This window comes from Lepisma saccharinum, chromosome 9 (assembly GCF_977018435.1).
Source record: "Lepisma saccharinum chromosome 9, izLepSacc3.1, whole genome shotgun sequence".
NCBI classification, from domain to species: domain Eukaryota; kingdom Metazoa; phylum Arthropoda; class Insecta; order Zygentoma; family Lepismatidae; genus Lepisma; species Lepisma saccharinum.
In genome coordinates this window covers 46,793,440-46,817,694 of record NC_139237.1, presented here as the reverse complement: position 1 = coordinate 46,817,694, position 24,255 = coordinate 46,793,440, and the positions used below count along the sequence as shown (strand labels likewise).

Sequence of the window (24,255 nt, the reverse complement as noted above, 5' to 3'; positions counted from 1 at the left end):
AACTACAAACGATGTGGAGGAAAATTCTAACTGGCTCCTTCACAAAATGTGGTGGATAAATCAACAGTTTGTGATCCACTGAACTGGGAAATTCATGGTTGAATTATGTCTTCCTTGGAAAAGTGTAGTCCTCTTGTAGTATTATTAATAAAATTTCTGCATGCCTCCTTTAAGTTGTTGGTGACGAGTCTTTCCGCACGGTAGTTGACTGCTGCTGCGGAAGTCCTTCATAAGAATATGCATGATTGATGTAGGCACTGCTCGTCCACGTCGTTTCGTATAGACAGGTTAGGTTAATTAAGAGGAAAATTATAATAATGAAAGGAAACTATTGGGAATAGGTGTAATTGATTCACGTTATGCACACAAAACCAAACTCATTCCATTGCCTTTTCTTAAAATTAAATTAAATTAAATTGCCTCATCAAAATTAAAATATGATTAAAATAAATTGATTACATATTTGCCATAATTCTTTGAAAATAAATAAAGAAATTTGAATAACATACACAACCGTAATAAAATAAAATATATAATGTCCATGATTCACGTGTTTCCTTGAATTATAAATTATTGCTATGTTGCTCCCCAGATTGCATATAACTTAACTGCAAGTTAAATCGACATTCGATTTAACTTGCAGTTAACTTAGGTGCTATCTGGGTCTGAATCTAATTGTCTCGGTGCTTATAAAAATAATAAACAAGTACTGCGGTTAACAATAAATTCCAAATAATAAAAACTAATATAGACTTGGGCAAGGGGTTAAAACTAATTCATGAAATGAAATGCCCGTAATAATAGATTAATTAAGTTGCTTTAAAGCAAGTTCAAGCGGAGTCCACTGGGGAATAGTGAAATCAGATAAATTCTTGGGAATACCAAGTGGTAATTCAACTTCCTTCATTTTTACCTGTTAAAATGCTAAAATTCTGGTATGTAAAATTTGTTGATCCACAATAATCAGAGAAAAATCCTGATAATTAAAAAATATAGATTGCCCCTTGTTAATCTGAATTGTTCTGTGGGTGTTCAAATTATTATTTAAATTCTGAATGACAATAAATTGATCTGTACCTGATATGATATTAAAATACCATTACGTGTTCTAATAAACTGAAAAAGATTGTTGCCAGTAATAGAATTCACTTCAAAATTACAAGAAACTGATCTGTTGTGTAAAAGTAAGTCTTCTAAAAACTGTACATCTTTATCAATGGTAACTTCACTATGCGAGCAGAGGTAAAAAAAGTTTTTAAGCTCACATGCGCTCTCAACAATTTGCACTAATCGTGGACTTCCCTTATGTTGCATACTGTAAGTTAACTCTGGAATTCTAATGCGGGACCAGGAATTATTACGTAAAATGCGTAAGTTTACTGCTCTAAAAATAGGAGCGATGTCATTCATCTGTACTAAAGGTGTTTCAAGAACTAAATGAAATGATGTACTACTGGGTTCATAATTAATCAAATATACTTTGGTCAAAGAATAAAATAATCCTATGTCTGTCTTGTAAAGCGAATCTTTAAAGTCGTGGTGATTCTGAATAAATGTACGCAGCCAATTAGGAATTAAAATATGATAAGATAATTTTCCTGAAGCTATTTCCATAATTATAAAATCTAAACGCTCTATCATCTCAGAGGCGTGCAATAAAACAATTATATGTCCCTCTTCATTATAATCATAACAAAATTTAGCAAGTAATCCTTCCTTTAAATGCAAAACTGATTGCTTTAAAGCTACCAAAATTCCATTGACAATGTTGACCATCTTTAATTGACTTTGTTTCATATTTTGTACTTCCTGAATAATATGATGTTGACTGACTGCTAAAGTTTTAACTGATTGCGATAAATGATAAATTGACATGGTATTGAAAACAGAAAGTCCTGCACTAAACAAATTTATTACATTGAGAAATATCTGCCTCTTCTCTCTGTCGTGGGTATTAGTAACATTCTGATATAAATTTCGGCAATTAGGTCTTACGTCTCCTACTGTATATCTACATGGAAAATATGGTGCTGTCAGCGCGACTGCAAAACTCGAACACTTCCGTGATCGCATAATAACGACGACTTGGGTAGGTGCAAGCAAAATAAAAGACTAATAAACCTTACATAAAATACAATCAGACTTCAATAATGAATTCTAACTTTAGGAAAAAAATAATACGTAATGTAGATAATAATATTTTTAGGCAAACGTACAGATGGGGGACAAAATAATACGAACACCTGTGAATGTAGAGAAAATCTTTATTAATAGGGGGTTGGACCACCCTGTGACTGAAGTACACTTTGTATGCGACGTGGGATGGACGCATAGAGGTCATGCACAATGTTTAAGGGAATATGGAGCCATTCTTCCTCCAGAGCAGTCTCCAATTCCGAAAGTGTGGCTGGAGGCGGACTTCGAGCACGAAGTTTGGACTCCAAATATCCCCACAAATGTTCTATAATGTTCATGTCAGGAGACTGTGGGGGCCATTCAAGATGTCCTACTTCATCGTCATGTTCTTCAAACCATGTTTGGACAGACCCAGCAGTGTGGATAGGAGCGTTGTCGTCTTGAAAAAGCGGTCGGTCCCCAGGAAATAAAGTCTGGACAGAAGGATGGAGATGATCCCCCAGAATGCTGCGATAGTGACTGGCATTGATCTTCCCATGCAGAAAAACAAGTGGTCCCACACCATGCCAAGATATCGCGCCCCATACCATAATGGACCCATCTCCATGATTCACAGTCGGCAAGAGGCAGTCAGGATGAAATGCATCTCGAGGCGTTCTCCACACATAAACGCGCCCCGTGGTCTGAAATAACGTGAATGTTGATTCATAAGACCAGATGACTTGTTGCCACTGCTGTGGGGACCAACTTCTGTGAGCTCTGCACCATTGGCGTCGCTTGACAACATTACGTGATGTCACCAATGGCTTACGAATTGCCACTCGGCCATGAATGTTTGCAGCATGGAGTTACCTTTTGACAGTTTTGGTTGAAATGGGGTCCTGGAGATGCCTGTTCATTTCAGATGTTATCTTGGATAACAATTGCTTGTGCTTTCGGGCCACTATGTGCTTCAACACCCTCCTATCCCGAGCAGCAAGCTTTGTCTTTCGTCCACTGTTGTGCTTTGAAGACGCCATCTTACCTTGTGTTGTGTACGCTGTCATAACGGCTGATACTGTGCTCCTTGCACACCCAACAAGCTTTGAGGTTTCAGTCACCGTGGCTCCAGCTGAACGTGCTCCAACAATCATGCCTCTTTGGAACTCTGTCAGGTCTTACATTGCAGTGTCTCTTGAGAGCGTATGATAGACGAATGCATCACCAATGACTGCTGTTTGCAAACTAATACCTTCACCTTCACAGCCACAAGGTGGCAGACTTCAGTGCCAGGTGGTGCTGCTGTACTGCCGGTGTGAAATGTGGCATACTTTTTCACAGGTGTTCGTATTATTTTGTCCCCCATCTGTATAGTCGTAAAAAATATGATCAGTAAAAGATACAACAGGTTCGGTAACCTGAGAATTTGGCTTACTTTCTGCATTTTTAGTAAAACTTGGAACATTTTCGAACTTTGCTGTTGGCTGAGTTTCAAATAAATCTTTAACCTTTGCAATTGGCTGGACACAGGGCTAACTAATCAATTCACATTCAATTTTGCGGCTGTTTTGTACAAAACTTGGACCCTTGCTTACGAAAAACTTATGAACTCTATCTTTGACAGATACAATATTTTTAGGCAAATCTAAAACGTCGTCTTTGGTGATTAATATACAGGGTCATCCGTTTGAGATGTCAGAAAAGTAAACCTTTATATACAAGAGATTAAAGTACGTGTCAGTGAGCACCTTGTTGTAATATAAGCACAAAGGATGTAAGTTTCGAATGAGTGGAGGTTTACAGACTTCGGCCACATGGCAGCGCTAATGTGTATGGTAACAAAGGTGGTGATCACGTCACAACAGCACACACAGTGTGTCGTATGGTATGCGAAATTTTCCAGTATTACATGCATGCTACTGCCGCCACGCAGCTGAAGTCAGTAAATCTCCACTCATTCGAAACTTACATCCTTTATGCTTACATTACAACAAGCTGCTTAGAGATACGTACATTAACCTTTTGTGTATAAAGGTTTACTTTTCTGACATCTCAAACGGATGACCCTGTATTTCGGGACGGATATTGAACTTCCTCTTTTACACTTTGATGAATAATAACGGACTGAGGAAGGGGTGGAGGAATTGGCGGGTGAATTATCTTTAACGGTACCACTTCAACAAGTGATGTAACGTCATCATAATGCTGTTCCACAGACGTTGGATCATTTTTAAATTCACTTAATGCTAAATCATCGGTACACTCATGGTCATAAGTAATAGATTTTTTTGCGTTGACATTTACAGTAACAAATTACAAAAATTGTAAAAATATTACTAATAAATGTTGCTATTAATAAACTTGTGATAATAATATGAGGATAATCGAAAGTCTCTTGCAACAGATGAATAAAATTTGAAGCTCTTACGTATGGAAGTAATCCGTTAAACATAACTAAAATCGCAATGTTTTTCATGTTGCTTAAACAACAAAACATACAGTTCTTCAAAACTGAAACGTATTTTAAGGTGCGTAATTTAAATTAGTAGGTATTTAACTTATTTATTTCTTAATCTAGGCTCAATTTATCTGTTAATTTATTTACCTGATATAATTTATTTATTCTCCAAATTTTTAAGCACTGTTTATAAACTTATCTTAATTTAGGTACAAGGTAATGGAAAAATGATACTGATTTACTCCTGACTACCTGAAATAAAATAATTATTATTATTTATGCAATCTTTCAATGCATTAAAATACTAACATCACTCAAACTCGAAGAATCTTTAATTCTCTCAACTCATTCTAAAATATGCTTAGCATATTATTGTGGCAAAGTTTGAAACTAAAACCGTTGTGGTTTAACCATAATCATTCTGCGATGGCAGAATGGATTTCCAGGATTTTGGTTGCTATCCAATAACCGAAGGAAAATACTTGTTATAGTGGCGCAAAAAAATCTTGACGTCGAGGTCTACATATTCATATAAAATAAATATTCTCAATAACTGGCGCCTAAAATGAAACTTTGCTAATATAAATGTATACCTTCTTCTGAAGTGTAACTATAAATTTTTAGTGATTTACTTGCTGAACTAGTATTTTTAATACTGCAAAAAATGTTGTGCCTACAGCACATTATTAAATAATAAGTCTGCTCTTAACGTTTAACATTATTAGTGCCATTTTTATTATAAATTATTATTATGTCACGCGAGTGAAATTTAAAATATTAAACCTGTTACTTATATGAATTTTCATTTTTAGTGACCATTATCCATGCGTGAGTCCGCGATGTCCTCCTGATGACCTTCATCTTCATCTTGACCTGTCAAGTTCTCCTCGCCTTCACCGTCATCTGGCCCATAATATTTTTTGAGTCTCTGGACGGCAATAGAATACACTATTGTATTGCCTCTCTTGTTTTGGAATTCCACCAAGTATTTGTTAGGATTCCCTTCTTGAATGACTATGACCGGGCCCTTATAAATACCCGAAAAGCACAGTGCAGTACCAATTTTCTGGGTGCTGTCAAAAATTAATACTTCATCACCTGGTTGAAATTTGATCTGTTTCCTCTTCCGATCATAATATTTCTTCTATTCAACGTGTCGCTTTGCCAAGTTATCCGCAGCAATGGTTCTTGCTTTTTCCAATACTCGAAACCGTACATCATTCTCCACATTTTCACAGCTTGGTGTGTGTAATGTAACTCCCAGGGCAAAGCAGATTGAAATCCATGTACTAAAAAGAATGGGCTATACCGCAAATTCTGATTCTATGTAGTGTTATAGCTGAACACACTTGGTCGTAAATATTGGACCCAATCAGTGTGTTTTGAATTAACATAACATTTCATTATACTCTGTAAATCGCCGTGATTGAGTTCCAGAAGCACTATCGAATTATGTAAACCTACTGGCGAAAACTTGATGGTAATTCCCAATTTATTGCCAAGTTCCTGAAATAGCTTAGATTTGAATGCTGAAACACGATCAGTATAAATTTCTTGTGGCGTTCCAAAGCGTAATACTATCTCTTCATACACAAATTCAGCTGCTTTACTGGCCGTACAATCCGCAACTGGTTTGGCTATTAAATACCGCCTCCCAAAATCTGTTGCTTCAATTATATAACGGTGACGAAGATTTGACGAAGGAGGATATGGACCTGAAAAGTCTAGCAAATCCGCTGGAATGGCTTCTGTGCGGGAAAAGTACAAAGTTCTCCTACTGGTGGACCTGGACGGCGTTTATTCTGCTGGCGTGTAATGCATTCCCTAATTTTCCTTTGTATAAATAATTTCATATTCGGAAAATAAATTCGTGGTAATGCAACATTGTTACACTTGGTAAATCCAAGATGAGAGCTTCCTATGGGTGAAGCGTGGAGTGTCTCAATCACGGAATCAAGTAACGTCATTGGTATGCATAACAATTTCCTGGTAGTGGCTCCTAATTTCTCCTGCCTATATAATAAACCATCCTCCAATACATGATGTTAAACCTGCCTCTGGATGGATAAAGGTTGTGTTCCATCGTCCTTGTCTGGGTCCTCCAAAATTTTAATAATTAGACCAAACAAATAATCCTGTCTCTGATGCTCCGCGACATCTGTGGTTGCATCAAACAATGTAGGTGTCCTGGGTTCGGGAATGTCCTCTTCAATGTTGCCATCTTCTATATTTTCGCCGCATTATCGCTGAGGGGATCGGCGATGTTCTCCGTAGTTTTGACATGTATAGGAGTGAATGAAAAATCCTCCAAAAGGTTACTCCATCGAAGAAGCTTTGAGCTTAAATTACGGGATGTCCTAATATACGTAATTGCTATATTGTCCGTGTGCAAATCGAAATGGTGTCTCACAAGATAAAATCTAAATGATTTTAGAGCATATAAAATTCCTGTTAATTCTTGATCAATTACACTCAATCTTTTTTCAGTGTCCGTCGAAGTTCTACTACAATATGCACACGGCAAGTATTTTCCTTCTACATTGGGCTGCATGAACACGCCACTGACGGCGTGAGATGAAGCATCGGTAAAAACCTTGGTGTTCCTTGCTGGATCATAAGGTAACAAAACAGGTGCATTAATTAGAGTTTATTTTAATTTATCAAATGCTGACTGTTGTTCAGGACCCAATTAAATGTCTTACCTTTACGGATTAAACCTTGTAATGACGATGCAATGTCAGAAACATTTTTGACGTACTTCCTCACGTAGCTGCAAAGACCAAAAATCATTTTAACCTTTTTTGTGGTAGAAGGAATTTTATAATTCTTAATGGATTATAGTATCCTGTCGCTGATACGATAGCCATAACTGCCCACATTATGTCCTAAAACAATTGTCTGGTAATATCCAAATGAACATTTAGGCACAGCCAATTTTAATCCGGCAGATCATAAACATTGGAACATTTATTCTAAATCCACTAACATATCGTTAAATGTATTAGCAAATACAAACATGTCATCAATATAAAAAGCAAAATTATTACAATTCAAGCCCGCTGTAGCGAGCTGGACACACCGGGTTATCGCCGCGGGAGATGTCACATGTCCCATGCGTGTAAAATTCATATCAAATTGTCCCTTGGCTGGTATAGTAAAAGCAGTGTATTTTTTTGATTCATCTGCTAAAGGAACCTGGAAGAATCCTTGTTTAAGGTCTGCACTACAATAGTAGCTCTTACCGGCCATGTTATGTAAAATTTCTGAAATGTTTCCCATCGAAACTGCATCGAAAACAGAGCTGGCATTAAGTAATCGAAAATCCTGCACCATGCGATAAGCTCCTGATTTCTTCTTAACGAGAAAGACTGGGTAATTATAGGGAGATGTTGAAGGATCGATGACTCCTGCTTCCAGCAAGTTGTCAATTTGCAGATTAATTTCCGAACGTAGGTGTACAAGTATAGAGTAGGCTGGGACGTGAAATTCAGAATCGTCTTTTAACTTAATACGATGCGTATAATTTGTGGCACAACCAATGTCCTGCTCAGACCAGGAAAACACATCTACGTACCTCTCTAATAATCGTGTAAGTTGCAACTTCTGATCGGGTTCTATTGCTGGGTTAATATCAAATTTTGTAAAGTCGTGCACTGTTTTTGTCATGGTGCCAGTTTCCTTGGTCACCATAACGTTAGGTCCTTCGTCATCTGCAGTATGACGAGAAGTTGGGACTGGATTTTGCCATGCCTCTGCGGTACCTATGCTTGCCCCTTTCCTAATTTTAATTTTGTAAGAGTTTGGGTTGGTAATCCAAATTAAAAATGACTTCATATTTACAATGGCTCGGGGCACCATTAAACTTGGGTCCAATAGAAACTGTAAATCTGATTCTAAATAAGTTAAATTCTGATAACTAGAATTTGTCAATTTGACAGGAATACACAAATGAGACCTAGGTTTAATTCTAATTTGTCTGGAAGTTACAAATTCTGGCACATATAAATCCCTGATCAGACTAGCAACTTTTATGGATACGTCAAAGGTTTTTTTGTGTTTCGTCCTTAATTGGTTTCGAGGAGGAGTTCCAAATCTCCTCAGTGTGAGTCGATTCTATTCAAAATCCAAATTTGCTTTTTGAGCTCTTAAAAAATCATTACCCAAGATTGTCCCATGTTCAAAATTTGGAATCATTCGAAAAGGGTGGGTTAAATTGCGGCCGTTTATTGCAAATGTTAACAGGACAATCTCTTTAATTTCAATTTATTCCTTTGCTACTCCCCTTATGGCCGTATGAATTTTAAAACGTTTGGCAGTTAAAGGAATACCTCGATCACTAGTAACTGATACTTGGCTCCCGGAATCCAAAAGAAACCTCTGACGTTGCCCCCTATCACTGTGTTAATGTATATAAGTTCCTCATAGGGGAAAGTAGAGACTGAAATTTGCTTTCCTTCAAAATCTGCGCATACGTCTTTTCTGTGGGCAGTCACCGCTCGTTTAAAGCCTCCTTGTTCTGCAAACAAGTAGCTGCCGAGTGATTGGGATAATTACAAATAGAGCAGCGTGGTCTCTCCCGTTGCTCTTCCCTACATTCCTGGCCTCGTCCTGCTGATGATGAGGAACCCCGCGAGTTCTGTCCGCGGAAGTTTCCACGCCCTCGCCATTGTTGGGCATTGCCATATCGCCTATTGTGATGTGAATTATTATTATTATTATTATGCCGTGCATTTCTATACTCCTTATTATACTGTGGTCGTCTATTATTACCCCGGTAGGAACCTCTATAATTATTACCTGACTGATAATTGCCTCTATAATATGGTTCTCTAAATTGCCTCTGTCCAGATGAGTCGGTGCGAGGGTGCTGTTTTTGGTTGTCAATGCTATCTAGTCTAAAAGTAAGACTAGTTAATCTAGCTTCCAAACCAGTTTCCTGAGTCTGGGTTTGAACCTTGTTACTTTGAGGATTGTTAGCTAATTTTAATTGTTCGACCTCCTTCTGCAAGGCATTGAATCTTGCATCGATCTCTGAAGTACGTCGCAATTGTGCAGACTCAGCAGTATCCAGATTGGTATTCTGCAATAAAATCTGCTGCTGTTGCGAGAGTGTTGGTGCGCTGTTCAAAGGAAGGAATAAACTGTCCCTTTGATCTTCGCACCTTAGCTCTTTCAACTTGCACTGCCTCATCAAAAACTGAAGCTTTTCAAAGGATTTTAAATCCTTGAGCAGCCCATGCACTGACTCGTATTCTTTATGATGGGTATCTTTCATGTAATCCACCTGCAATCCTAAAATGATTTGTTTGATCTGTTGTTGAACGCCCATTTTAGGATCTGCTTTCATTAAAAGTAGTTGATCCAAGGGCCCTGTAAATTCGTCTTTAATTTTTTATCTTAAATCCTCATAAGAACTGTCTTGGTTTTCTTGGACGTCTTTCCAAGCCTGAAACCATCGCAACACTGGCCCGGCTAAAAGGGCTTGGAACATTTCCTGCTTTTTGGCACTGTTCCAACCATTTAAAATTGCAAGTCTATCTACTTTTCCCAAAAATTTTGATACATCTTCCCCGGCTATCCCTTGAAATGGGATACCCTCTAAAATTGTTGGGGAAACAAAGTTAGACTGAACCATAGTTGCAAATTGTGTTGAGCCTGAATCTCTAAAATCCTGAAATTGTTGCTCTAATTGTTTTTCATATTCCTATTTTCCTGATAATTGTCGCTGAAGCCGTCTAGTTAATATTGGGCTAAGTTTAAATTTTGGGGGTTGAACTTACACTTGGACCGCTGACATCTAAGTTAAAACTTGTAGTCCCTCGTGCTATAACTAATAACTGGTCCAATGTTTCATCGAGTTCATCAGCAAGGTGAAAACTTTTAAGCCCTATGTATTTTCAAAGTCAATTGTGGCAAGGACATACTAAAATTTTAAACAAGTTAGCAAAATTTTTGGGGTGAGGTTAAATTTAAAATTGCTTAAGAATTTTACATCTCATTTCCGAAAAAAAGGATGAAAGCCCTAAGCATCTTCATTACGTATGATTCTAAAGAATGATGGGATCAGAACCAGTCACTTCGCAATTAATTGCTTGGTGATGTAAGCTATTCATCATTCATCCTCTATGATGAGAGCACTCGTCATTGTCATGACGAGTTACCGCTTAGCAATACGAAAGGTACAAATAAGATTTAGGAACTTAACAGCTAGAAAATGCAACGGTAACTCGGTGGGTTTTATGAACCTTTGAACCTGAATTATAGCTGGGTTTAGGATAGTTACCTGTCTATCTGACGAATGAAGATAATTACGATGAATAAAAATATACTAAGTCTTTTGTTGGCTTATCTATAGGTTGACCAGGGCGTCGTTTCACTTTTGCTCCACTCCTTTCTAAGCTCTCCTCTCTCCTCTATTCCAATCCCAAAAGTCAGTCCCCTCTCAGCTTGTCTCACCTCTATATTCCCTAGGCCATGGAGCTCTTCCTCCATGCCGAATCGTGTTTCAAATTGCCACTATGCAAACCGCTGACTCAAAAGGCAGAAGAAACTGCCTATTTCTTGAATACCTCAGGAGGTTTGCATAGCACAACACTGTGCATTGTTTACATTTTTCAGAGGTTGAGACAACTGTGAAAAACAAGTGAATGCCCTGGTCAACATGAAACATTCAGAGAGGCTTTTATATTAAACATATAATCTTAGGGATTGATACGATTTCATTCCTGTCTTTGCGATTAGCGTACTGTTACTGATAATCGAAGTACATTGAAATGATAAATGATAGATTTAAGTGGAATTCCAAGCTATAAAAGGGCCTCCCCGATGGCGCAGTTGTAGCATCGTCGCCTTGTAAACAATGGGTCGCGGTTCGATACCCGATGGAACCACATAGGTGGAGAACGGCTCCATTCCATTCTAAGACTTTCTCCCACAGCTTAGATTGTTGGGTTCTATCTGTAGTAATTAATTAACTAATTACTTTACTTACCTAACCGCAGACCTTGACTTTGCAATTTAGTTCCGCACAACAATCCGTATCGGAAGTGCACTGAAATTCGAGAGAAAGTTATATTAATTACAATTTATCTTTGTTGAATGTTAATACTTAGCGAAATACTTTCCAAATAATATTAATCTTTATAATTATTAGACTTGTTGCGCTCCTTTTGGAGCGTAAATTTTCTCGACTGAGATGATAAGACATTTAAGCTGCTTATGAAAAATTGCTCGTGACAGCGAGGGGATAAACAAAACTCCGAAATATTTGAAAATAAATTAAATAATAGAGCAACCGATTATGTTCAATACTTATGTTTAACATTTGTGTAAACATATATTAGAAAAACAACCAAATTAAAAATGCTAAATGTTAATTGCTCAAATATTTGTTGTTGTCTTTTTACGGTATGCACAATTTTGAAAAAATACATCATGAGTTCTCTATAATAAATTCAAATTTTCAGCAATTTGTACAAATTCCTACAAGTTACCGATTTGCTGATTCCTATGAAATAAATTTAGACAATGTAGATGTTTGTTAAGTCCAGGGATAGAAGACAAATTTTAAATGTCCTAAAATATGAAAGGTGTTTAAAAAGAGTCTAATAAATTCGAAAAAGCCGAATTGATAGAACTGAATTTTCTACATGTTACTTCGAGATGCATTTCATTTGGACAAAATGGACACCTCAGATTCGGAGAACATAAACGTTTATTTATTATAAATTTAACGTGACATAAAAGTTCCCGATTATCTTACATGTAGATGTTGGTCTCAATCGTTAGTTGATAGTTAATGATTGCTCAAACTTCGATATCTCAGAATTAAATTAAAATATAATGTCAAATTTATTCTAAGATATTTTCTGATTATACTATTCCATATCTGTTAATTATTCGAAAATTAATGTTGATATAAAGTGACAATTTCGTGAAATCACATTGTCAGATGACCCACTACAATGAACCTAGAATATAAAGCTCATGTAAATCCATAAATTTTCAACTGCCATTCGTCACATTCATCATAATAATTTATGAAACTAAGTTACTTTGAGACAATTATCGGCATTGATATTTTGTTTCATCTCATTACACATAATGCCAAGTTCTAACTCCTGTAAATTCACAAATGTTAAGTGAATACGTTCATAACCACTTGATTTCTGTAGTGTTTCGACGTTACACAATCCTAACTTCGGTAACTTACTTCTCGCAGAGGATATTCACACCAGGTTTTCTCTTCTATGAAGCCTAATGCACTGATAATTAATTTTAGGGATATTATTCGACATTTTTACAGGATCAATTCGCAATCTCGTGATTTGCACAATGCTTATCTGGGGTTTGCCACCGTGCAGTAGTTGTATGTTTTGGAATAGGTGAATTTATGGACGAAGTGATAAAGTGATAGTTTAGTGCCCTAAAATCTTAGTTGGAAAGGCTATCAATCCAGAATTTGTTATTAGATTCAGACCCATGTGCGAAACATAGAAAATGAATTCTATGCTAATAAAGATTCACCTGTAATTCAAAGTACTAGAATCAAAGTCCATTCGCCGTAGAAGAAGATACAACTTGGAATGTTACATTGCGTTCAAGATTGAGCAAACTTCTACTATACACAACTGTTCATCTTTTACGTATTATACCGTTAATATAGTGAAATGCATAGTTATTCTATTATGTTCTTAATGCTTAAGCATCATGTTAAAACAATCTTTGAAATTTTTATGGAAAATTTTAATCAGGAATTTTCTTTGACAAAACCACGATGTTTAGAAAATTCATGGATCCATTCTTTTGCATGAATTAAGTCATGGAATATGAGAACATAACATTCTGATTTGGTTCCTGCATTTCACTTTATTTTTTTGAAACGTATAATTTGCCCTTCCTTCTTTCCATTTCCTTCTGGAAAAATAATCAAATAAATTTTTTTCTGTTATTCATTATCAAAATAATAAAGTTAATTTCTAATTCGAATTTAATATTCTCATTTCAGGGAATCCTTGTATACATACCAGCACAACATTTATCTCTTTCCATTTCCTCTATACTGTTCCCTTCTTTCTCTTCCCTTTGTAATCTCTCTTATGTACACGCCTCAGCAACTCACAAACCACCCCTACACATATGTAGATACTATTTTGCTGATATAATTTGAACATAATACATAAAATCAACCCCATTTCTCTGAGAGAGAGAGAGAGAGAGAGAGAGAGAGAGGGGGGGGAGAGGGAGAGAGGGAGTAGAGAATAAATATATAATTACACTGAAACACACACACACCCATCAAGCACTAATTATAAAACACATACTGATATAACAATTATAACACATCAGTTATAACGAGTACTTACATATTCCAGTACATCTCTACAGCCCTTTGCCATAGAGAACACTATGGCGCAGAGAAGAAATATGAGCAATATGATATATGCCTGCATCGTTGCTTCTTCGATTCAGGTTTTCTTCAACTGATTCTTTCGTTTATATATATATCGCCAGATTATGTGCTATCAATTAAAGAAAGTATGAAAGAACATTTCAAATCTTGTATCATTGTCGTTCTCATAAGAACATTTGTCTATTTTGAATTCAGTCAACTACTGACACACCGTTTCGTTACAATATTGTGCATCTTTCATTCCGATTTCATGAGATGTCTCGCACACCTATGGCTTCATTGCGTCATATGTTGGATCTGCACAATCTCCTGCGATATCAGTCATAATGTTACATACAGTGATACTCAATTCTACACACAATGGAACACACAAACACCCCCAAACACATAGGATATATACACATATATACATAAAACAAGTAACTTTTCCCTATAAAGTTTACCTCGAAACCGTTTAGTTTCTGCTCTATAAGAGCTTAAAATTTATCCTGTACGTATGGAACCCAACACGGCAAACGTTTGCTCTGACATAACTAACAAAGGAGTTTGGCAGCGTTGCCACTAGCGTTCCTCGTTAAGAGAGACGACTTCAAAAACACCAACTTGGGAGTCTTGCCTGAGCAAGATCCAAAATATTAATGATACTTGCAATGTTGTAAGAAGCATTGACAGTACTTATAAACTGACCAAGGCAAATAATGGGCAGACTGAAATTAAAGATTACTCATTCTAAAATATCTCAATAATTGATTGATTGATTGATTTGGTTTATTTTAATTCGCTTTTCTTCCACCTTTGGCTAATCGCGAAGATATGGATGATATGATGAAATAACAAATGACACCAATGTCTAGCATTTAAACTCGAGACACCTGGCGCCGTAGCGAGCTGAGCTAACCACATCACTACGGAGTGTTTCGTGTGTCATGCAATATCAACATTTGCAAGGGACACGTGAGATATAGAAGGGCAGCTTATCATGAAAATGTGGACACATCGGACAAAAGCACCAAATTTTTCCAGGTACTTTAAATTTTTGACATGAACTAACTCCTCCGTCGGACATCTCGGACATCCCATTTTGAAATATAGCTATATTATCAATATCTCGGCTTTTAAATCACTAAGGACCACAAACTTGGTGTCTAAGTATACATATTTGGGGTCAGGGAATATGACTACACAATTTTTAAATGTATCAGACTATATATTTATTCACTAATATATGTACCAATTACAAACTATTCACCGATTAAGAGTTTGGAAAATTAACAAATTTATACAATCGTATGAAAGAAGTTTAAATGCAGTATTCACTACACGTATTACTAATGATATGCTACCATTTACAAACTATTCACCAATTCAAATAATACTTGAAAAATGACATAAAAGACATAATTATACAATTAAAATACAATAAATCGTATTATGAAATCGTATATGAAAGATGTTGAAATATATGAGGGATTGCTGTTATATGAATTGCTTATGTTGTATTCAAACATTGACATTTGCACAGTTCAGTACAATTCTAAGGAGCAGTTTTGCAAGCACACCTACCAGTGCAGTCTCTTTGACGCTTACAATTACATTTACCCAATTCAGTGCATGCCTTCGAAGCAATAGGTAATGTGTTCCATACAGGAACCCATGATGAACTGTCTACTTTCTGTGTCCAGCCCCAGCCTTCCGGATTAGGAGCATGCTGTTGACTGTGCTCACTGGTACACCATACTCCTGCCTGATATACAGCTCCCTTGGAGTGTTGGAGTAGTGCGTCCTTCGTTGGTGGAAATTTCTCCATTGACTTAATCTTCTGACAAAACCGCTCCTTCCTGGCTTCATTCACATTGTCTAAATCACAGTTCTTATCATACAATATCACGGTGAAGAGTTCTAGTAGTTTAAAATTTTCATTATCAATATCAAGTTCTGTGTAAGGGTAGAGTGCAATGTAGGTAAATGGATGTGTCACTTGAGGATAACAATTCCATGCCTCCGATGCAGATTTCTTGCCTCGTCCAAAAAGTGATGATTTGGTATCACATCCAGTTAAACTGTGGAATACAGAAGGCGAAGAATTTCTCTACACCCAGCTTCTCGTAGATAGCATTAATGTCAATATAAGTTAATGTTTTGCCTATACCAAAAACAACACAAATCTTCAAAACTGCACACAAGGTCATTAGGTGATGGAACTTGCCAATGAGAATCACCACTACGTCCTTGTCAACGGTACGCACCATACAGTTACTACAACCATTCAAAAGTGCAACCTGTAAGTGAATAATCAGTCTTGTGTCCGCTCCACATGGTCACATGATGGCATGGACCTATCAGTTCCTCGGAGAATAACTACGGCATCACATGTGACGACAATTACCTTGCTTTTGGCACATTCAACATTTGCCAATTTGTTTGAAAGGAATGCAATTGGGAGCTTGTTCCTTACTTCACATTTTCTCCTAACACCCTTACCTCGTTTTTCTCTAGTGTCTTCTTTGAGGCTTGTCGGAATGTATTTGTCCCACACTACATCAACTCGTTTGCAGCTTTCTAATTGTTTACTGATGTGTAGAATGAATACGTGGTCAGCATAATCATCAAATGTGACAATGTTGATATTTGGGGGGGGGGGGGAGGAAATGCACAACAGCGGCTCCATCGAGAAGTTTAACATCAACATAATCAAAAGGATCACTGGGATCACTAACTTCTTTCCGAAGCGCAGACTTCCATCGTCAGATGGTGAATGAGGAAAATTATGATTCTCATGGCTGAAGAATGTAGTCATGTCACTCTCCCTATGCTGCTTCACTATGTACAGTTGAGAGAACAGAGAAACATCAGTCTTAAGTATTGGTATGTTTCTCTAATCTTTGTCTTTATGTTTTGTATAGGAGTTCTGAATAAAGGATGTGTTTTTTTTATTGGTTCATGAATGGAGCGAGTACAATCACTGATAACTGATTTGCAATACTTGTCATACTGATCCTGGCCTACACTCGGAACTGTCCGCACCGTATTTACTACACTTTCAACTAAAATATTTCGTGTGGCAAGAGTCAATAACTCGTCATTGTCATCCATAAAGGGATTTCAAAAGTCTTCTATGACTGTATATAGACTCAATGATTGTTCGTTAAATGTTTTCTGTATGGCAAATCCATCTTCTTGATGACGATAACTTTTGTTTTGCTTAGGGATGTAGTTATCTTGAAACTCCTTCAATAACGTAGCTTGTTCAGGCCCTGAGGCCATCCATTTTCTGAAGGCTGAAGGATTTTCGGTCAGACCAACAGCACCTCTTGAACACTTGACGACCTTATTATTTTGCTCATGTGCTTGGTCGATTGGTATACTTGAGAATCGGTTCTTGGTCTTGTGGATTATCCAGTGAGTCTGCTGCTCAAACTTCTCAAGAATGGAAAGTGGAAGATTCTCCAAATCTCGGATGTGTATTGGGATCCATCGTGCATAATTCTGATGGTCGAGAGCGAAGAACCATGGTGCCAGGGCTTTGAGGCTTTCCACATACAGATTAAAATTCCCCTCACCCTGCGATCTGATGAAAATGAGACCCAGGAGCTCCATGTTAAGAATCGTGTCCCAGTACTTGAATGTAGGACTCTTTTCTACCGTTGCTTTTCTCCATGAAACCTTGGTTTCATCATCGTGTGGTCCTTCAGTGAGTAAGAAAGCATCCTCCTGCAGTTTTTCCAAAGCCAATGCTGTCACTTGGTGAGAATGTTTTTTCTAATCACATGCGAGGCCGAAAGGAAAGAGTTGGTTGTGCCTGATGAAGCAATACCAGCTTCACCCAATGCGCAAGTCCATCCTGATCCCTCCAAGTGGTCACGAAACGTTTTCCACATCGCCATATCAACATGCAAGCCACCCATCATTACTATGAACGTTTCCTCTCCATGAGTATGAGGCCACTTCCACTGTGTGAACTTGGCTAGGGCATACAATGATGCATCAACTGCGAAAACAGGTATCTGTTCAGAGTTAAGATATTCTGTAGCCCAACGCACGACATTCATCCCGTAGTTCATCATGGAGGCCGTAGCTGCCTTCTCATAGAAAAGGTGAATAGTTTGTGATTGGTACATATATTAGTGAATAAATATATAGTCTGATACATTTAAAAATTGTGTAGTTGTATTCACTGACCAAAAATTGTATACTTAGACACCAAGTTTGTGGTCCTAAGTGATTTAGAAGCCGAGATATTGATAATATACCTATATTTCAAAATGGCCGCTATAAAATCCGAGATGGCCAACGGAGGAGTTGGTTCCTATCAACAATTGAAAGCTAAGCACCTAAGTAGTACCTGGAAAAAAATTGGTGCTTTTGTACGGTGTGTCCACATTAACGCGAAATTCGACGTTAAGCTGCCCTACTAATAGGGGAAATCCACGAACGAACAAATGTAAACATGATGTGTTTGCTGCCTCGTTTCGAACACACAGACTGCAATGTTATTCCAATTTATTTCAAAATTATTCCTATCTGTGCTAGAGTTATTGCTAATCGTGTTCGTCTCATAAGGAAATCATTGCAAGGCTCTTTTAAGATTCATTCATTGATTGATTGATTTGCTTTATTTTACTTCGCTTTTTGTGCCACTTTTGGCTAATTTCGGAAGATGGGGATTAGTGATGACGTGATGAAATTGATGAATTGACACTCACAAACATCCATGCCTTCGCGACCAATCCAACGCCCTGGAAAGATTTCAGAAAGTTACACCGTCGTGCTGGAACCACATTATCTGTCTAATGTTTAACGGAACTTCCAAAAGCAGCTCAGTCAAGGTAACTTATGGTGAAGAAACACACGATATACCTCACCATTTAAACTATCAGGCAGCAAATAAGGACCAACTAAATGGTTGCGAATGATACCTGCCCACACATTTACACTGCAATGCTGTTGATGCCCATGTGCGAATGTTGCGTAAAGATTTCTTCTTGCCTACATATGGCTATTATGCGTGTTAAATATGCCTTCCCGCGTGAAGATTGCCTCGTCAGTGAAGAGGATTCTTGAAGAAAAGTCGGGCAATAGTGCACATTGGTCTAAAAACCAAGTAACAAATCGAACTCGATTACCAAAATCTTGTGGACACATTGCATGGTCCATCTGATAGTGATACGGATGAAGTCCTTCGTCATGAACAACTCCTCACACTAACCGATGATCGACTACAAACTCGTGACCAACAGCTCTTGTACTGATCTCGGAGTTATCGCCAAATCCTCGTAATTTACACTATTTTCATGTGTTGGGATTAGTGTTCTCATTTTGTGTCTTTGCTTCGCATTCTTATCATTGAACGTGAAACAATATAATCAAAAGGAAACCATTGAGAACACGTCATAAATTGTACATATTTATCATTCATTGTAGCAACTTGATGTCAACATTGAAATGTAAGAGTAACATTTTCGGAGGGCACCAAAATGTCAACTTTTAGTTCACCCTGGAAACAACGTTTTGTAGCAAACGAGCGAGATTCTGACATCTAGATGAATTTACGGCATAATTCTTGTGAATTTCTATTCTTCTCATTGCACGTAATTTTGATGCACTTTCAGGTTAATAGTAAATACGAGGACGAAATATCCAGTGACACATTTGTCCAGGTCGGAACTCGTGTCCGGAACATTCGGTGGAGAGATCATGTGTTGATTACTAAGCGTACTCAGTCACCGAAGTAGATCAAGAATATTCATCTCGCGGAGATTTTTGTTTCTCTTCAGTATAGAGGTTTGCCTGCTTTTTATAACAGACTCGATTCGGCATAGAGCTAGTTCCCAATTTCCTAATAAATAAATTGCAATAACATTACAGTCTGCATGTTCGAAACGAGGGAGCAAACACATCATGTTTACATTTGTTCGTTCGTGGATTTCCCCTATCTCACGTGTCCCTTGCAATTGTTGATACTGCATGATACACGAAACACTCCGTGGTGATGTGGTTAGCACAGCTCGCTATGGCCTAGACATTGGTGTCAATTGTTATTTCATCATATCATCCTCATATTCGCGATTAGCCAAAGCTGGCGGAAAGCGAATTAAAATAAACCAAATCAATCAATCAATCAATTATGGAGGTATTTTAGAATGAGTAATCTTGATTTTCAGTCTGCCCATTACTTGTCTTGGTCAGTTTATAAATACTGTCAATGCTTCTTACAACATCGCAAGCATCATTAATTGTTTTGGATCTTGCTCAGGCAAGACTCCCAAGTTGTTGTTTTGAAGTCGTCCTTTTTAACGAGGAACGCTAGTGGCTAGTGTGTGTGTGTGTGTGTGTGTGAGTGTGTGTGTATGTGTGTACTTATATGTACTTACATTTTATTACGTCAAATATTTTTACAAGCAAATTAAGAATTTCCCCGTTAACAGTGGATGATGTAATTGTAAGGAAGACAATGATCATATATTTTCCTAATAGACTCATCGCTAATAGGATAAGGAGAAGTGAAATTTTTAACGAAACGTACTAACAAGGTAAGCTCGACTAGGTACAGAAGGGAAGGTTTTATTTCTGACATTAAATATCGCATATTGAAAATACAGAATGTCCCAAAACAGTGTGTACACTTTTGAATGTTAATAACAGGGAAACTATTAAATACATCTTGACTGGATTTTCTTAATGTGAAGCTACAATATCTACATTGAGTGTCTGTGCGAGCGTGTGTAGGCCTTGTGTTGTTTTTAGTCCCATTACAGCACGGACAAATATAATTCACTTGTCTGTGTACACCACACCAGGCGTTAGACATTAATGTGGCCAAAGTGGGAAAAGTAAGCATTGTTTTCTTTTGAGCAATGTAAAAAGTGTCAAATAACCACCCAGATGTCACAATTTAACACACTTAGATTTCTAACTCTGGGAAACTGTACAACGACGTGTACCTCTCAAAGCCATGGTCACTGGATGACATGAAAAATGTGATTGGCACTACCTGTGCTTCCTTTCCTGTGGAAACCATATCTGCTGTTTGTTGATTTGTCGATCTGTTCCATAGCATTGGAGATAAAGTATTGCTGACAATGAACATCTATAACTTTAAGGCATGTGACACTCAAAAAGTTCATACGTGCTGTTATAGTGTTCCCATTATTAACGTTCAAAGAGTGTAAACACTATTTTGGGACACACTATAACTGACACTTGATCTTTATTCAAAGACTTTTCCGATGCACTGTAAGAAACGTTTGTACTTGCAACAAAAGATCTCTAGGAACATTATTAAAAAATATGTATTAATGCTAACATGATACATTGTACACAAAGCATCAGAACATAAGGATGCTTAAGGTCAGTGACTGCCCGCGGCTACTATGATTGGTAGTGCCAACGTGATTAAGAAATCGAAGAAAAAAACTCTGCAAAGGCCCCCCCCCCCACGCCGCTGCTTGTGGTTGCGCCACTGGTAAAGATGTCCAACTTTTAATTTAACCTCGTTTGTTAATGTGGAAAACAGTGTGTAATAAGTAATAACGCACTAATCCGATTCATCTTCACTCACTAATCAATCTCTTATACACTAAAGGACACTTCCCTAAAAACACAATTACAAGAGGAAGGGAAAAACAAATCCTCTCACCTCCTCCTTCCTCATGCACACTTATTCCAACTGAATGTCGAAAATACCCTAGACAAATAAATTATCGATATGTCAAAGGGTACTCGCATCACCATAGAATTTTTTACTATCTAAAAAATATAAAAGTCTAGATGGATTTTAGATGCATCTATCTTATATCTAAATGTTTTTCCAAAAGTAGGCAGAAAAGTAGATAGTACCTTTCTGACGAATTACTTCCCAACGGGCCTTACAAATCAGTCATATTTAGCGATTTATCTCCAAAGGTGGCAACTATGTCCCTCGTCGCTCCAAGCGAAAACGATCTCAGGTGGTGTCTTATGACCAGCATGGCTACCCCCCACCCCCACCTAGTTTCCAGCTGAGACTTCTTCAACCCTCTGCACATGTGTCAACTTGGTCAGGCTCGGGCCTCGCGAGGTTAAAGCCCGACCCAGTTATCTCTGCCGCGGTGCAGATCTCAACTTTAGTTTTGTTTCGGTCCTTCTTAGCATCACGTATTCTATCCTGCTCGCCAACCTTCGCCATTGTTACCAATATATCATTCCATTCTTGGACACCCTCGCGCAAACATAATTTCAAACAATTGAATAGCGCTCCAGCTCGCGGTTCACACCATTCGACAGGGACGTTAATGTGGCAACATAGCATGACGTAATGGTTGCTCCTTTTACACATTGCATTTTCATTGGCTAGCTAGTAACTAGTGTTGCCAACTGTATTAAGGAAGCAGTATTTCTATCACTCAAGGAGAAAGACAAAGTGGTGGTGAGTTTTGTTGGATTGAAAGCACCATAATATTATTTCAAGTATTTGAGCGGTTTGACGTTGTGTGCGTGTATTGCGTGTGCGTATGTGAAAGTGTCTGTTTGTTGATGAACGTTAAATTTCATAATGCCTCCAGTACTGTCAAAGTGTTATCTACTGGTTATAATCAGGGCTAGGATTTATAGGTAAATACATACTTTCAGTTTGACGAAATATCGCTGAATTTTTCTGATATCTTTGCGATTACTAATGTTTGTAGTATAGTGTGTCAATAGTTTTCCATTTTTCTAACTTTAATACATACTTTTACATATTTAAGGAAAATATACTTACTTTTACATATTTCAACAGGTTTATTTCACAAATTGTTCATATTTCATAATTTTGGAATTATTTTAAGAAATAAATTGCATTGCTTCTTGAGCTTTTCAACTCTTGGCTGCGGCACGTGTTCTTGTAGGAATTGCATACTGGAGGCTGTCATTGTTACTGTTTAATGCGATGCATATTGTTTTCTGTGTTAAAATTGCCATGCTTTGACGGGTGACAAGCATAGCAAAAGAAAAAGCCGCGCAGGTTATCGTCTAGTTGGCAGTATATGTACTTCTTATTGTTGTTGAAGCCGGCATTGTTTGTAAATGTACTACAAAGGCAACAGACTGTCGCCGATCACAGAGAGGCAATAATACTGCTTGAGGAGGAGGGTTGTGGTCTACATGTCGGGGTTTAACACTTTTTTCCATGTTTTCTCAAAGCAGTGGTAGTGTCTGTCGTTCGTGTATTATCTGTCGTTGCAGTTCCGTACCAGTGTAGAAGGGTTAGTGAACAGTTAGAACACCACCAGTGCATTAATGCAATGGAAAATAATAAATTGTTTATTTTGTTTGAAATCACTCAAATAAGGAATCACTAAGAAGAGGTCTTCTTTGCAGCATTTTGGGTAATTTTACGTATGTGTTAGTCCATATTTTGCGAATCTTTAGTCCATATGCATATACATACAAAAGCACTTGTTACTATATATTAATCCTAGTCCTAGTAAAATGCATGACGTTTAAATCTGAACATTAGAGCTGAATTCTCTAATTTTCTTGTACGTAACAGCTGTGCATCGACGCACTGCAGCGATATTTCTACCTGCTCCATTAGCAACACTGCTTCTTGAGTTGGGTCGCGCATCGCACGGCAGAGATACATGTGTCGGGCTATACGAAACAGCTAACGATGCGTGCTTGTAGGTTGGAGTGGTCGTCAGCTTGACCCAAGTCTTTCCACCATGAGCTTGACCGATTGTCAGATTCGAATGTCCTTGTCTGTAAATTATACATGTATTAATTTAACAATACTTTGGCGAGATATTCGTTTCTTCTGAGGGTAGTGCCATGACACGGCGGCTCTGCCATTTGAGACGACGCTGCTTAAGGTTACACGAAATATTTTTATTTAATTGCAGGAATAATCTTGTAAAACCCATAATTTAGATAATTTTAGGAAAAACCGAAAGTTGTAACCTTTGATTTGTTGAAGAATTGTTCTCTGCTACCACTGACGGCAGCTATCAATTTATATCAATATCACAATTATCATCAACGACGCCAATGCCATAAATAATACCTGTATCACATTATCGTTTCGGTTTGTCATATTTGTGAACAAATTATAACCTATGAGATACTCACCACAGATGTTGGATATGCAGGGGAAATTGTGTACGTAATTTTTACAAGGTTAATTAGAGATACAAAATATCAAAAATGGCTCATGGGATTACGACAGATCCCTGAAGAACAAATAACTACCAAATTTCTTTACACAGGGTACGAAGGGCCTCACCGATGGCGCAGTTGTAGCGTCCTCGCCTTGTAA

The 24,255-nt window shown here is 37.6% G+C and overlaps 1 long non-coding RNA gene across 1 annotated transcript in view; it reads right to left on the bottom strand.

Annotated features, from left to right (window-relative positions):
• The window catches only part of LOC145992656 (uncharacterized), an 89,055-nt gene that overhangs the window by 62,243 nt on the left and 2,557 nt on the right, over positions 1–24,255 (bottom strand). Inside the window, exons 2-3 of the long non-coding RNA XR_014442192.1 lie at positions 13,939–14,094; positions 11,565–11,624 (exon numbers count right to left, since the gene is read on the bottom strand). This is a non-coding gene — a long non-coding RNA (uncharacterized LOC145992656). The remainder of the gene's footprint in view (positions 1–11,564; positions 11,625–13,938; positions 14,095–24,255) is intronic.